The sequence below is a fragment of the Erinaceus europaeus genome, chromosome 7 (genome assembly GCF_950295315.1).
Source record: "Erinaceus europaeus chromosome 7, mEriEur2.1, whole genome shotgun sequence".
NCBI lineage: Eukaryota > Metazoa > Chordata > Mammalia > Eulipotyphla > Erinaceidae > Erinaceus > Erinaceus europaeus.
This window is the reverse complement of record NC_080168.1, coordinates 19,634,813-19,648,342: the sequence shown is the minus strand read 5'-3', so window position 1 is coordinate 19,648,342 and position 13,530 is coordinate 19,634,813. Positions and strand designations below refer to the sequence as shown.

The following is a 13,530-nucleotide window of genomic DNA, read 5'->3' as shown; positions in this document are numbered from 1 at the left end:
TGAAACTAATTGCCTGTAATATGAATATGGATTAGAGTTCCTAAAAATTCAAGAACTATGTGTAGTTATTTGTGATTTTTTTTAAAGCTTACTCAAGGTAAGTACAGATGGATATTAAAAGAGCAAACAAGAAGTTCTGCTTACTACTGTGCTTCAATATGACTTTTTTAAAGAAAGAATCCTGGTTCCAGTGTACTTTGTGATTTATAATTGGAAAAAGTATATAGGTTTTTTTTTTCTCAGTGTTTCCTTTTAATAAAAATGATAAGAAGAAGTGATATTTGTTTTCTTTCCCTAGTGTTTCTCTAATATTCTCTATAAAATGTACTGGTTGCTCCAAAATTTCTGCATTCTTAATGTAGCTTTGAATTATTCATGACTATGGCTGTATTCCCCTAAATCTTTTTACATTCCTTATGCTGACTATTTGGATGGGAAAGCTATTCAGATAAAAATAAGAGTTGACCTGAACCTTTTCTCTTACTCAAACTGAAGTTTTAGAAAGTTTGAGAAATTCAGGTTCCCTTCTCTTGACTTTTTTTTTTTTTTAGTTCATCTTGAAATACTACCAGGAAAACTGTTGAATATAAACACATATAAGAATTTTAAGGAACTGGGGACAAGAACAAAAACCAAAGGGAGAATGACAAAGATCAAAATGAACAAAGAAGCAACAAAAAAGAAACAAACAGAATAGTGAATGTGTGCAGGGAAGAAAAATAAACCAGAATGATAAGAAACTGAGCAAGTGGAAGCTTAGAGAAGCAAATCTGTACTTACAGAAGACGCCATCACCACATATCTTTCCACACTCAGATAAAAATGCTGAAACGACACCTTCAACTAGTCTTTCAATAATAAAACTCTTGAATAAATAATAACTAGTCTTTCAATAATAAAACTCTGGGGAAGGAGGAAGAGGGGTGAGATGAGGGGTTCTGGAGTCCTGGCATATGATGTTAGAAAAGGACCTAGGTTGGGAGAGAGACTATCTTGCAGATACCTACCATGGGGAAATGAGAGGTGGAACCTGTGTGTCAACAACTATTTTCTAAACTATTGTCTCCACAATAAAGTTATTACAAAAGAAAAAAATAAAAGTAAAGAAAACATCCTCTTCCTTGTAAGTTACTGGGTCAAAAAAATCTAGATCTGTCCAATAAAATGGTTCCTTTCAGTAAAAGAACTACGTAAATTCCTGATGAACAGTGACTGTACTTGACTAGAAATGTCCATGGTTACAAGACTGCCCACACATTTCAGATTACGGGAGTAGATAAAAACATGAACTAAGCTATAAATTAAAATTATTTTTTAAAAAAGTTTATTTCCCTCTATATAAAGGCAATTCATTCTGTGAACTCTCTCTTCAATTATCAAACAAGGGCAGGAAATGAACCTGAGTTACTGATACTCTCTGTGCTTTCTAATTAGTATCAATCAACACACTTATGGGCAAAACACTGCATGTTTCTTAAAACTATAATACATAGTATATACAATACTTTATTATTTCACAAAATTTAAGCAATTTGCACATACTTAGCTTATATAATTTTAAATGTAGTGTGTGTGTACACCTATCCCTTCCATTTTTGGCTATGGCATATTTGAGAGTAGGTATTATGACTTTTCCTTATACCAAAGATCCAGAACAGAACTGGCCTATAAGGCCTGGTGCCTCATTAAGTGGAGACAGTATTTCAGTGTTATGCCAGAAATAGCTTTGGAGTTACTGCACTAAAATAAAGGACTCCGGGGTAGGAGGGAAAGGGGTGGAATGAAAAGACAGTGGGGTCTTGGTGTATAAGGGAAGTGGGAGCCCTGTATTGGGGAAATAAGTGTTTCTCAGGCACCTATCGGACAGATGAGAAATTGTACCTATGTGTCAAACACTGTGTTGTAAGCCATTAAGCCCCCTGCTCTCAATAAAAGAGACATTTGGAGTCCCAGTTTGCCTCTTCCTAAAAGATCTCAGCCACGGCTTTCTTCACCTTCAGACTAAAATAGACACACCTACCTTGTAATGCTATTTTAAGTACTGTAGGAGACCTGTTTACCAAGTATCTGTCTAGGTACTGTCACCACAGGGATTTGTCTATATTAACTCTGTCAAACTACCATGAAAGAAGATAATGCAGATACAATGCTTTCTCCACAGCAGAGAGCTGAAGCTCCTTAGTTCAGGAATCTCTCAAGAAAGAATCCCCCTTAAGTCCTAGGGTTATCCTGAGGTACTGGATATCAAATGGATCCACCACTATCATTCATAGATCTGGAAACTATAAGCATTGGCTAATGAGGTGAGCAAGATAGGCTTAACTTTAATTTCTTTATCAGATTATTCATAGGAAGACATTTTCATTTGTAGCAATGACTAACTGTCTCTTAGACTACAAATGTCTTTTTCTTTTTTCCTGTTAAACTACAAATTTCTTGAAGAAAGTCTTCAGTGCACAGTGCTGGCAGATGAGAAGAAGTCTAGCACATTGCAAGCACTGAATAAATAATACATAATAAAGGATATAACTCGGAAGAACTGATAACTAAGAAAGCAACATCTTTAAAAAATACACCAACCTACTCTCTATTGTTGAACACCGAGTTCTCCAAAGATCCTCAGAAGAAACGGTAGGGGATGACACCACAAACACACATCTTATACTGTATCTACTGTTTCTATTCATCAATTACCAAGCACTGCAGGTAATCAAATAAGATAACCAGGTATAATAATACACTAATTGTGGGGCCGGGCGGTGAAGCACACATGGCGTGAGGTGCAAGGACCCACATAAGGATCCCAGTACAAGCCCCCCCACTCCTCACCTGCAGGGAGGTTGTTTCACGGCAGTGAAGCAGGTCAGCAGGTGTCTTTCTCTCCCCCCTTCTGTCTTCCCCTCCTCTCTCGATTTCTCTGTCCTATCCAACAACAGCAATGGCAACAAACAATCACAATAACACATAACAACAACAAGAGCAACGAAATGGGGAAAATGGCCTCCAGGAGCAGTGGATACATAGTGCAGGCACAGAGCCCCATCTATAACTGGGAGACAAAAAAAAAAGGACTTGCACAAGGGATGAGAATCCATGTTAAAGAACAGGATCCTAGAGACTGTGTCTCTTGGAGCCTTAGTATTTTTTTTTTTTATTCTTTCACTATTAACAGTGGTTCTTAACTGATAGAAATTTTGTCTCCTTTCTTCCAAAGGGCATCTGGCAGTACCAGCAGACATACTTGGTTATCACTACCAGCACGGGAAAGGGGGTCAGGTAATTGGCATCTCGTGGACAGAGGCCAGGGATACTGCTAAACATCCTACAACACACAGGACATGAAACAATCACTGGATTCCAAGACGTAATGCTGAGCCTGTGAAATCACAAACTGGCTGTAATAAACAGGCGGGGTATTCCAGAATGACTCATCCCTGTGTCCACTGCCTAAAACCAACTTGGGAGACATAGAAATCTTACTCAGAAACTCAGGATAGCCCCAGTGAAGTCTCTGAAAAATCAATCTCATATTGCCGTGTACATTAAAGAGGTATGAACTATTTCTCTGTCTCCTGAGTCTTACAAGCAGGCTACCTGAATGCAGAACATTAAACACCCTTAGGTGAGGTACAAAGCACCCTGACTCACATCTTCACATGGCCCATGGCATCATGTCTTTTTACAAAACTCATCCATATAAATCATGGAAGTGGTCATGGGTCTTTCTTCTGAGATGTTGAAGAAGTAGATTCTGCTTCAGTGGCATTTATGGGAATTCATTTTGGAAGGTAATGCAATAAAGGAAACGTCTTGGATTTCAGATGAGTTATTGAGTTTAAGAGACCAGGAGATAAACTAGTCCCAGAGTAGGTTTTAGCTCTCAGACGTATCTCCTAACAGTTACATTTGGAGAATGTCACATATATAGATGTAACCATAACAGTAAAACTTAAGCGTTTATTCTTTGTATTTCCTGTAAGTTAGAAAGACTGTGTAGGTGGTATCCAGGTGTGACATGCTACATTTGGTCTATAAAAAGAATCCCTACCAGAAAAGACACATATGGCAAATGCCTGAGAGAAAAGGATGATATATTTTTTCCCTGTTTCTACAAATTAGTTAAGCTTCTTATATTTCCCTCCCTTACCCCAGAACTGTAATTACATGGGTGTGTATTGAGTGACACCCAGAAAGATGTGAAATGTGCTGTACACCCAGTTCTAATTCATGTTCCACGCAACACTCATTATTGACTTTTAACTATAATAATGTTGCTGCAATGGTACTGAGATCCCTCATTGATTTGCTGTAATACTCTTTTCTGGCTACTCCCAAATATAAGTGATTCATAAGAAAACTTTCTTTTTCTCCATTATTTTCATGTACTTCATTTTGATCTGCACTCATTCAGGGTCATCTATACTTCAGATCCAACTGCTTCCTGTCCATGTTCAAAATACTTGTCTCTCTTCTCGGAGGCCCATTTACTAATCAGCTGTTCACCTCTAGTTACACATATATTACAGCCTTATTCAGTGTCTTTACAGTTTTGTTTGTATGTTATTTAAAACATGCTTCATTTTTTTAATAAACTAAACTTAAAAAAATTTTAATCTTTATTTATTTATTGGATAGAGAGGGAAGGGGTGATAGAGAGAGAGAGAGAGACAGAGAGACACCTGAAGCCCTGCTTCACCACTCACAAAGCTTTTCCAGTGCAAGTGGGGACTGGGGGCTCGAACCCAGGTCCTTGCACATTGCAACATGTGTGCTCAACCAGGTGTGCCACCGCCCAGCCCCATAAACTAAACTTTGACTTTCTTTTTACATGGATAATGACTAAACTGTTTACTAAAAACTAGCTTAAATAGTTCTCAAGTTAATATGTGACCCATATACTTCTTTCATCTATATTGTTAAATAAGAACACATTAAAAAAGCAGGGGGGGGGCGGGTAAAATCTGAGTAACTATGTTTCATGGTCTGCAGAAACCACTCAAGAGGAACATGGAATATGTCAGCGAAAGGTCATAGAAGACTGTCGGCATGAGGGAGACAGGGAGCAAAGTCACAGAGGCAATTCCTATGCAGGGTCTGTGAGACTGCTGAATCTCTCCTCCAAATAATGACCCTGTGAGGTCTGGGAGATAATCTGCTCCATTCTCTAGGCTGTGTAAGTAATGGTACAGTCAGGGACCCCCACTGTCTAGCTGTGTTCTCAGAGGCAGTGTAGAGACCAGGAGGGTCAGCCCCATGATGCTGAATCATTCATTGTGCAAATGAGCAAGAAAACCATGAATGTAATTGTAAAAGATCTCCCTCCCTCGCTCCCTCCCTCTTTCTCACTTAGCTAGTTAAAGTGGATACTAAATATCATTCTGGATATTTTAAAAGCACCAACCACATCCTGAGGTGAATGTTCAGGAAAGTATGAGTTTAATGACAGACGGCTGGCACCAGTGCAAAAAGTACATTGAAACATTAGTGGCTGGCCAGCAAGGGGTGATTGTTGAGTGATTGTGCCTGGAAGACGCGAGCAGAAGCGCATTCTCTTAATATACATATGATGGACCTCTGTTAATGAGCCCAACTATGATATTTTCCCCTCACTTACAAAACAGAAAAAGAAAAAGAAGACTCCTTTGTTTCTTAATGAAGCAATTCAGTGGAGTGGCTTACCCAGTAATCATGTCCCAGTTTTCACTGCAAATCTATATAAAACATATATAAAACATAAAAGTTGATAGGATGGTAGGAAATAGCATTTATGTAATTTTATTATTGTACATAATTTTCCAAATTAAACTTCAAACACTTCATAATTTAGAGAAAATGCTGAATATATAGCAATATATAGCTTGAACTAGACACCTTACCTGGAAGTTTAGATAAAACTAAGAGAAGCAGATATGATCATCTTGGCCCAATTCTAAACCCAACTCCACAACTCATTTCAGGTGACCCAATGGACTTGGTTCTCCATTCTATTACATAGAAAAGTACTTCTCTAACAACAAACAGAAAATTACTAAAAAGCACAGAATTTGGAAACTAAACAACATACTGCTTAAGAACTGCTGGGTAAAAGAAGCACTCAAGCAAGAAATTCAAATGTTCCTGGAAACAAATGAAAATGAAGGCACAAGCTATGAAAATATTTGAGACACAGCTAAGGCAGTACTGAGAGGGGAACTCATAGCCATACAATCACATACTAGAGAACAAGAAAAAGCTGAAGAAAACGACCTTACCGCACACTTTAAGGACTTAGAGGAAGAGAAACAAAGGAACCCTAAAGCAACAAGAAGAACAGAAATCACTAAAATTAGAGCAGAAATAAACAACATTGAAAATAAGATAACCATACAAAAGACCAGAAACTATCAAATACTTAGAGAAAAACATTGGTGGAACACTTTCCCACCTAAACCTCAAGGACATCTTTGATGAAACAAACCCAATTGCAAGGAAGACTAAAGCAGAAACAAACCAATGGGACTACATAAAATTGAAAAGCTTCTCATACAGTCAAAGAGACTATCACACAAAGAGGCCCCTCACAGAATAAGACAAGATCTTCACATGCCATACATCAGACAAGAGACTAATAACCAAAATATACAAAGAGCTCAGCAAACTTAGCAACAATAAAGCAAATGGCCCCATCCAAAAATGGGCAGAGGATATGAACAAAACATTCACCTCAGAGGAGATCCAAAAGGCTAACAAACATGAAAAACTGCTCCAGGTCGCTGATTGTCAGAGAAATGCAAATTAAGACAACACTGAGATAGTACCTCACTCCCATGAGAATGGCATACATCAAAAAGGACAGCAGCAACAAATGCTGGAGAGGCTGTGGGGACAGAGGAACCCTTCTGCACTGCTAGTGGGGATGTAAATTGGTCCAGCCTCTCTAGAGAGCAGTCTGGAAAACTCTCAGAAGGCTAGACATGGACCTTCCATATGACCTATTAATTCCTCTCCTGGGGATATACCCCAAGGATTCCATAATGCCCAACCAAAAAGATATGTGTACACCTATGTTCTTGGCAGCATAATTCATAATAGCTAAAACCTGGAAGCAACCCAGGTGCCCAACACCAGATGAGTGGCTGAGAAAGCTGTGGTATATATACACAGTGGAATACTACACAGCTATTAAGAACAATGAGCCCACCTTCTCTGACACATCTTGGACATAGGTAGAAGGAATTATGTTAAGTGAGCTAAGTCAGAAAGATAAAGACAAGTATGGGATGATCCCACTCATCAACAGAAGCTGAGAAAGAAGAACAGAAAGGGAAACTGAAAGCAGGAATTGACTAATTCTAGAGTAGGGCACCAAAGGAAAAAAACACCCTGTGGTGAGGGGGAGGGTGGATATTCGGCTTCCCTGGGCGTTGGGGGGGGCTGGGATGGGTGGGTGGGAATGGTGTTTATGTACATTCCTGTTAAATTATAGTCATATAAATCACTATTTAATTAATATGAAAAGGGAAAAATTGATTATATGTCTCGAAATTTTTAAAGCACAGACTGAGTCTTTTTAATATATAGGCTGAGTCTTTGATATATTGACTCTCTCAAAAGCCTAGACCAGGGAGAACAGAAGCAGCCGGTGGTGCAGCTATATACAAGATGTTGGGTATTATACAGCAAATCCTAACAAAGGGACTTTTCAAAGTTAACCCGATTACCAAATAATGTGATGATAACAATAACTATCCATTGTCTTCTTGAACCCTAAGACAGCAGGAACCTCACATTTCAACTATAGAGCTTATATTTCCCCGAGTCCTGGAACCTTAGGGTGGGGCCCACTTTCCTGCATGCTTCTCTCAATTCATATCAAATAATATTGAATCTGTGGATCACAACCTAATCAATGCAACGAGTGCCACCACAGCATGCTTCACTTCAGACTGTGTCCAGAGACTTCGGGTGTGGAATGACAACTCTTCAGCTTCATTATTCGGGTGAGACATATCCTTTCATAGTATTCTCTAATTCCATTCCAGGTGGTTCACTTCCTAACAAAGTCCCAAAACCTAGATATAGACAAGGTCCCCTGAGATACAGCATATGTTCACACGTATCCATAAACTAGGGCAAAATATATATCTGAAAGCAAAAGTACACAATAATCTGCAGTGAGTACCCCCCAAGACTTCATCTGCACTATTCCAGCCTTTAGGTCCATAGTTGTTCAACAATTTGTTTGGCTTTGTATGTTAAATCTTTTTTCAGCCACCAGGTTCCAGATGGTAGCATGATGCTGACCAGACTTCCCTGGACTGACGATCCCACCAATGTGTCCTGAATCTCTGCTTCCCCAGAGGACCAACCTACTAGGGAAACAGAGAGGCAGACTGAGAGTATGGACTGACAAGTCAACGCCCATGTTCAGCGGGGAAGCAATTACAGAAGCCAGACCTTCCACCTTCTGCAACCCACAATGACCTTGAGTCCATACTCCCACAGGGATAAAGAATGGGAAAGCTATTGGGGGGGGAGGGGATATAGAGATCTGGTGGTGGAAATTGTGTGGAGTTGTACTCCTCCTATCCTATGGTTTTGTTAATGTCTCCTTTAAAAAAAAAAAAAAAGAACAGGAAAGTTTGCAAAAAAAAAAAAAGAATGTTAAAAAAAAAAAGAAAGAAAAGTACTTCTGTAAGGAGAGGTACACTTCAGCATGTGGCCTTACAGTGACACACAACTAGTGTTGCACAGGGAGGAATGCTTGTATGTAGCTAGCTTAGCCATATTAGTCTTGGATATGACACGTCAAGCTTTCTAGTCCTATCTCCAACTCTGTCTTCAGATGGTCTCCAACCATCTTCCCAGACAATAATCGCAGCCTATCTGCACATTAGCTGTCCTGCCCAGACAAAAATTAGTAAAGTCATGGGCCACTTAGAATATGCCTAAAAGAGACTTCCTAGCTTCTTCCAACATAAAGACCCCACATCTCATATGCTATATTCTTAACTTTTAGATTCCTGATTATTAAATAATTCGTTCTGCTTTTTATCTCAATGCTTTTTAGTCAACAAGTTACAAATACTACTGTGACAACAACCTGACTTTTCTAGGCAGATGACCTCAAGATTGAGTCCTGGAACCCTACCTCTCCAAAGCCCTGTCCCATTAGGGAAAGATAAAAGTAGGTTGGGGCTATGGATAGACCTGTCAATACTCATGTGCAACAAAGAAGCAATTGTAGAATACACACCTCCCACCTTCTGTATCCCATACTCTCAGAAGGATAAACAATCGAGAACCTTCTAATGGAGGGGATGGGATGTAAAACTCTGGTGGTAGGAATTGTGTGGAATTGTACCCATCTTATCCCATAATCTTGTCAATTATTATTAAACCACTAGTAAAATAAAATAACTATTGGATGGGGGAGGCCAGTCAGTAATGGTACACATGCATGAAGTCCTGGGTTATTCCAGTACCATATTAAAAAAATAAAGAAAAAGGAAAAAAAGGAAAGAAGGAAGGAAGAAAAGAAGGAAGGAAAGAAAGGTGCCTATATTCCTTATCTTTATTTATTAGCTGCTTCACACACCATAAAGTAAGACACACATTAAACTTTTTCAAAGGTTGCTGAGCTGCCATGAGCTCCAACAAGCAGCAGCTTGCAACCTGGGATTCTCTGGATAGGGTAGGATAGTGGGCTGTTTGTGGAAGGGTGAACAGGGGCTAGTCAGGGTGTCACCAAAATACAGTCCCATAACTCACTCTTGGGCTGATAAACAGAGGCCAGGGTGACAAAGAAAGGAAAATCTTTTGATTATTTCTGAGCTCACCCCCCACCCAAGAACCATCCCCCAGGAGCTGGACAATGGCTTCTAGCAGGCTTCCCACTGAGCTATTTTCTTTACCAAGAATCCTGGCTCACCAGGGTTGTCATCCCAAGCCCTTTTCTTTTTGTTTAACTTCTCTTTTTTTTAAGTGGCTGGAGCTCTATTTGAGTGACAAAATAGCCTCACTCCTGCCTGAGAAAGACTATCTGAAGGTTGCTTTTTTTTTTGGGGGGGGGGGTACTTCTTACAATTGGCTGTCTTTCCTCAGGCTGCCAGCAGCCAATCCAGAGCAGTCCAAGCTGCAGACACTGTTAGGGGTTATTTACTCTATTTTATTTTATTATTACTATTATTATATACATGTGTCCCTTTCCCCTCCTCCTTATTCAGGTTCACCAAAATTAACTGTTATTGTTTTATCCATTGCTAGGTGACTGCGTGTCCTATCCATTGTGAGAGGAACTTGTTTCTCTCTACCTCTTCCCTCCACTCTCCTTTTTCCCTCTTCCTAGCTAATTAAAAAAAAAAAAAAAAAGCAAAAACAAAAACAAAAATCTCTTTCCTTTTACTGCTTGTCCTTTTTTTCTTTTCATTTTTTTCTCCCTTCCTCCTTCTTTTGCTTTCTGAATTCACTGATACTCGCTTATGAATTATTCTGGGGAAGAAATCTGATTCAGAGTGGAGTGTGTGTGTGTGTGTGTGTGTGTGTGTGTGTATGTGTTTTCTCTGCTTTCCTTCCTCCTCTTGCTTTCTCTAGAATTTACAGTGGATAATATATTTGCATAATTGTCAATTCTTGCTTTCCTTTTTTTTTCCTTTCTCTTTCTTTTTCTTTTGGATTTCGTTGATATTTTTTCTTGGACTGGAGGTGTTATTTAGCTAACTGGTATTCGTTAAACTGCATGAATCCTTGCTTCAGTTACTATGGTTGCAATTTCTGAGGTTGGTAACTGCATCTGTCAGAAAGGTCTTTAGTAAAGTGTGACTTATACTCCAAACAAAACACTAAAGAACGATAGAACAAAAAAAATAAAAACCACATCAATAAAAAAAAAGGTTAAATCAAGAGCAAGTAAAACTACTACCACAGTGAATCAATACAGGAGCCCAGAAGAAACTCCAAATCAGTCAGAAGTATCCAGAGATACAATCTAAGTATGCAAGCAATAATAAACCTAATAATCACAGAAATGAAGACAACTATGGAGGAAAGGGCTATCAGAATTATGGAAACAACAGATGAGACCCTCAAGGAAAACATAAACTACCTCGAGGTAATAAGAGAATTGAAAACTAAAATGGCTGAACTAAAAGGTCAATTAGCAGAACAAGCTAACACTATAACTGAACTGAAAAAAGAAACTGAGGGAAGACAAAGCAGGCTAGCAGAAGCAGAAAACAGAATTAGCCAAACAAAGAATGAGCTAGAGAAAACTAAGAAAGAAGTAAAAGAGCTCAAAAATAGATTGAGAGACACTGAAAACAACAACATTTGGGATGATCTCAAAAGAAGTTACATTAGTATAAATGGACTGCCAGAGGAAGAGAGGAAGGGGAAGAAAACATTCTAGAAGAAATAATAGAAGAAAACTTCCCAAACCTAAACAACAGAAAGGACATTAAGATTCAAGAGGCTCAGAGAGTCCCAAACAGACCAACCCAGACCTGAAGACACCAAGACACATCATAATTACAATGAAAAGAAGTAAGGATAAAGAAAGGATCCTAAAGGATGCAAGAGAAAAACCAAAAGTCACATATAAGAGAAAACCAAAAGATTATCATCAGACTTCTCCACTCAAACGATAAAATCCAGAAGAGAATGGCAAGATGTCTATCTAGCCCTCAATGAAAAAGGGTTTCAACCAAGGATAATATATCCTGCAAGACTTTCATTCAGAGTAGATGGAGGGATCAAAACCTTCTCAGACAGACAACAGTTAAAGGAGGCAACCATCACCAAGCGTGCCCTGAAAAAGGTTCTAAAAGACCTCTTATAAATAAGAACATCAACATAATACTTGCCATATATCAGAGCAAATAAAAAATTGTAGAATAATGGCACTACAATACACTAAGTCCAAAATATCAATAAATGTCAATGGCTTTAATTCACCCATTAAAAGACACAGAGTGGGAAGATGGATCAGAAACACACCCCAACCATATGCTACTTGCAAGAATCCCACCTGACCCAACAAAGCAAACACAGACTTAAATTGAAGGAATGGAAAACTATCATACAGGCTAATGGACCACAACAAAATGCAGGAAGAGCCATTCTCATCTCTGACAACATAGACTTTATATTAAATAAAGTAATAAAAGATAGGCAAGGCCATTACATAATGATCAGGATTAATCAACCAAGAATATTTAACAATTATTATTATTATTTTATATTTATTTATTCCCTTTTGTTGTCATTGTTGTTTTATTGTTGTGGTTATTATTATTGTTGTCATCGTTGTTGGATAGGACAGAGAGAAATGGAGAAAGGAGGGGAAGACAGAGAGGAGGAGTGAAAGATAGACACTTGCAGACCTACTTTACTACCTGTGAAGCGACTCCCTTGCAGGTGGGGAGCCAGGGCTCAAACCGGGATTCTTACTCCAGTCCTTGCACTTTGCGCCACCTGTGCTTAACTGCTGCACTACAGCCTGACTCCTGATTTAACAATTATTAACATCTATACACCCAATGAGGGACCATCTATATATATCAAATTCCTACTGAAAGAACTACAAAAATACATCAATAGTAATACAATAATAGTGGGAAACTTTAACACTCCACTCTCACACTTAGATCAACGAAGCAGAGAATCAAGAAAGAAACAAGAGAATTAAATGGAGAGATGGACAGACTAGACCTCCTGGACATTTTCAGAATTCTTCACCCCCCAAAACTAGAATATACAATCTTTTCAAATCCACACAGAACATATACTCAAGGATAGACCACGTGTTAGGCCACAAAGACAGTATCAACAAATTCAAGAGTTTTGAAATCATCCCAAGTATCTTCTCAGACCACAGTGGAGTAAAGCTAGCATTTAACAACAAACAGAAAATTACTAAAAGTCACAGAATTTGGAAACTCAGCAACATACTGCTTAAGAACTGCTGGGTCAGAGAGGCACTCAAGCAAGAATTTCAAATATTCCTGGAAACAAATGAAAATGAAAGTGAAGACACAAGTTATCAAAAGGTTGCTATTGAAGTAAGTATAATTCAACATTACTACTTTGATTTCTAGACCTCTAATTTTCTTATTTGCCTGTCTTGGTGTCTGTTCTGTCAGTAAGTATCACAAAATAATATAAATATGTATTCTCAAAGGAGATTATATCCCCAGCAATGCCCTTCATTTTACACCAGTGATCAAGTAGTAAAGCAATGAGTTACTGAGAGTTTCTTCTGTTTTTTTTTTCCTTCATTTTATTAGGGTGTTAATGATTAATAGTGCAGATATTGACACACAGCTACAATTTCTCAACTCCCCATGACAGGTATCTGCAAAACACTTTCATTCCCAGTGTAGGTCCTTTCCCATCACTGGGCACCATGAGCACAACATCCTCTCTGCGCTTCCCCCCTTCCTTCCCTAGTCTTGCTTTGGTGCAATATACCACATCCAGACCAAGTTTCATTTGGTGTTTTCCCTTTCAAAGTCCTTGTTTTTTTAATTCCATCAATAAATGAGAGCATCTGGT

The 13,530-nt window shown here is 38.6% G+C and overlaps 1 protein-coding gene across 1 annotated transcript in view; it reads right to left on the bottom strand.

Moving 5' to 3' along the window:
- The window catches only part of ABCA12 (ATP binding cassette subfamily A member 12), a 224,964-nt gene that overhangs the window by 139,634 nt on the left and 71,800 nt on the right, over positions 1–13,530 (bottom strand). The window lies entirely within an intron of this gene.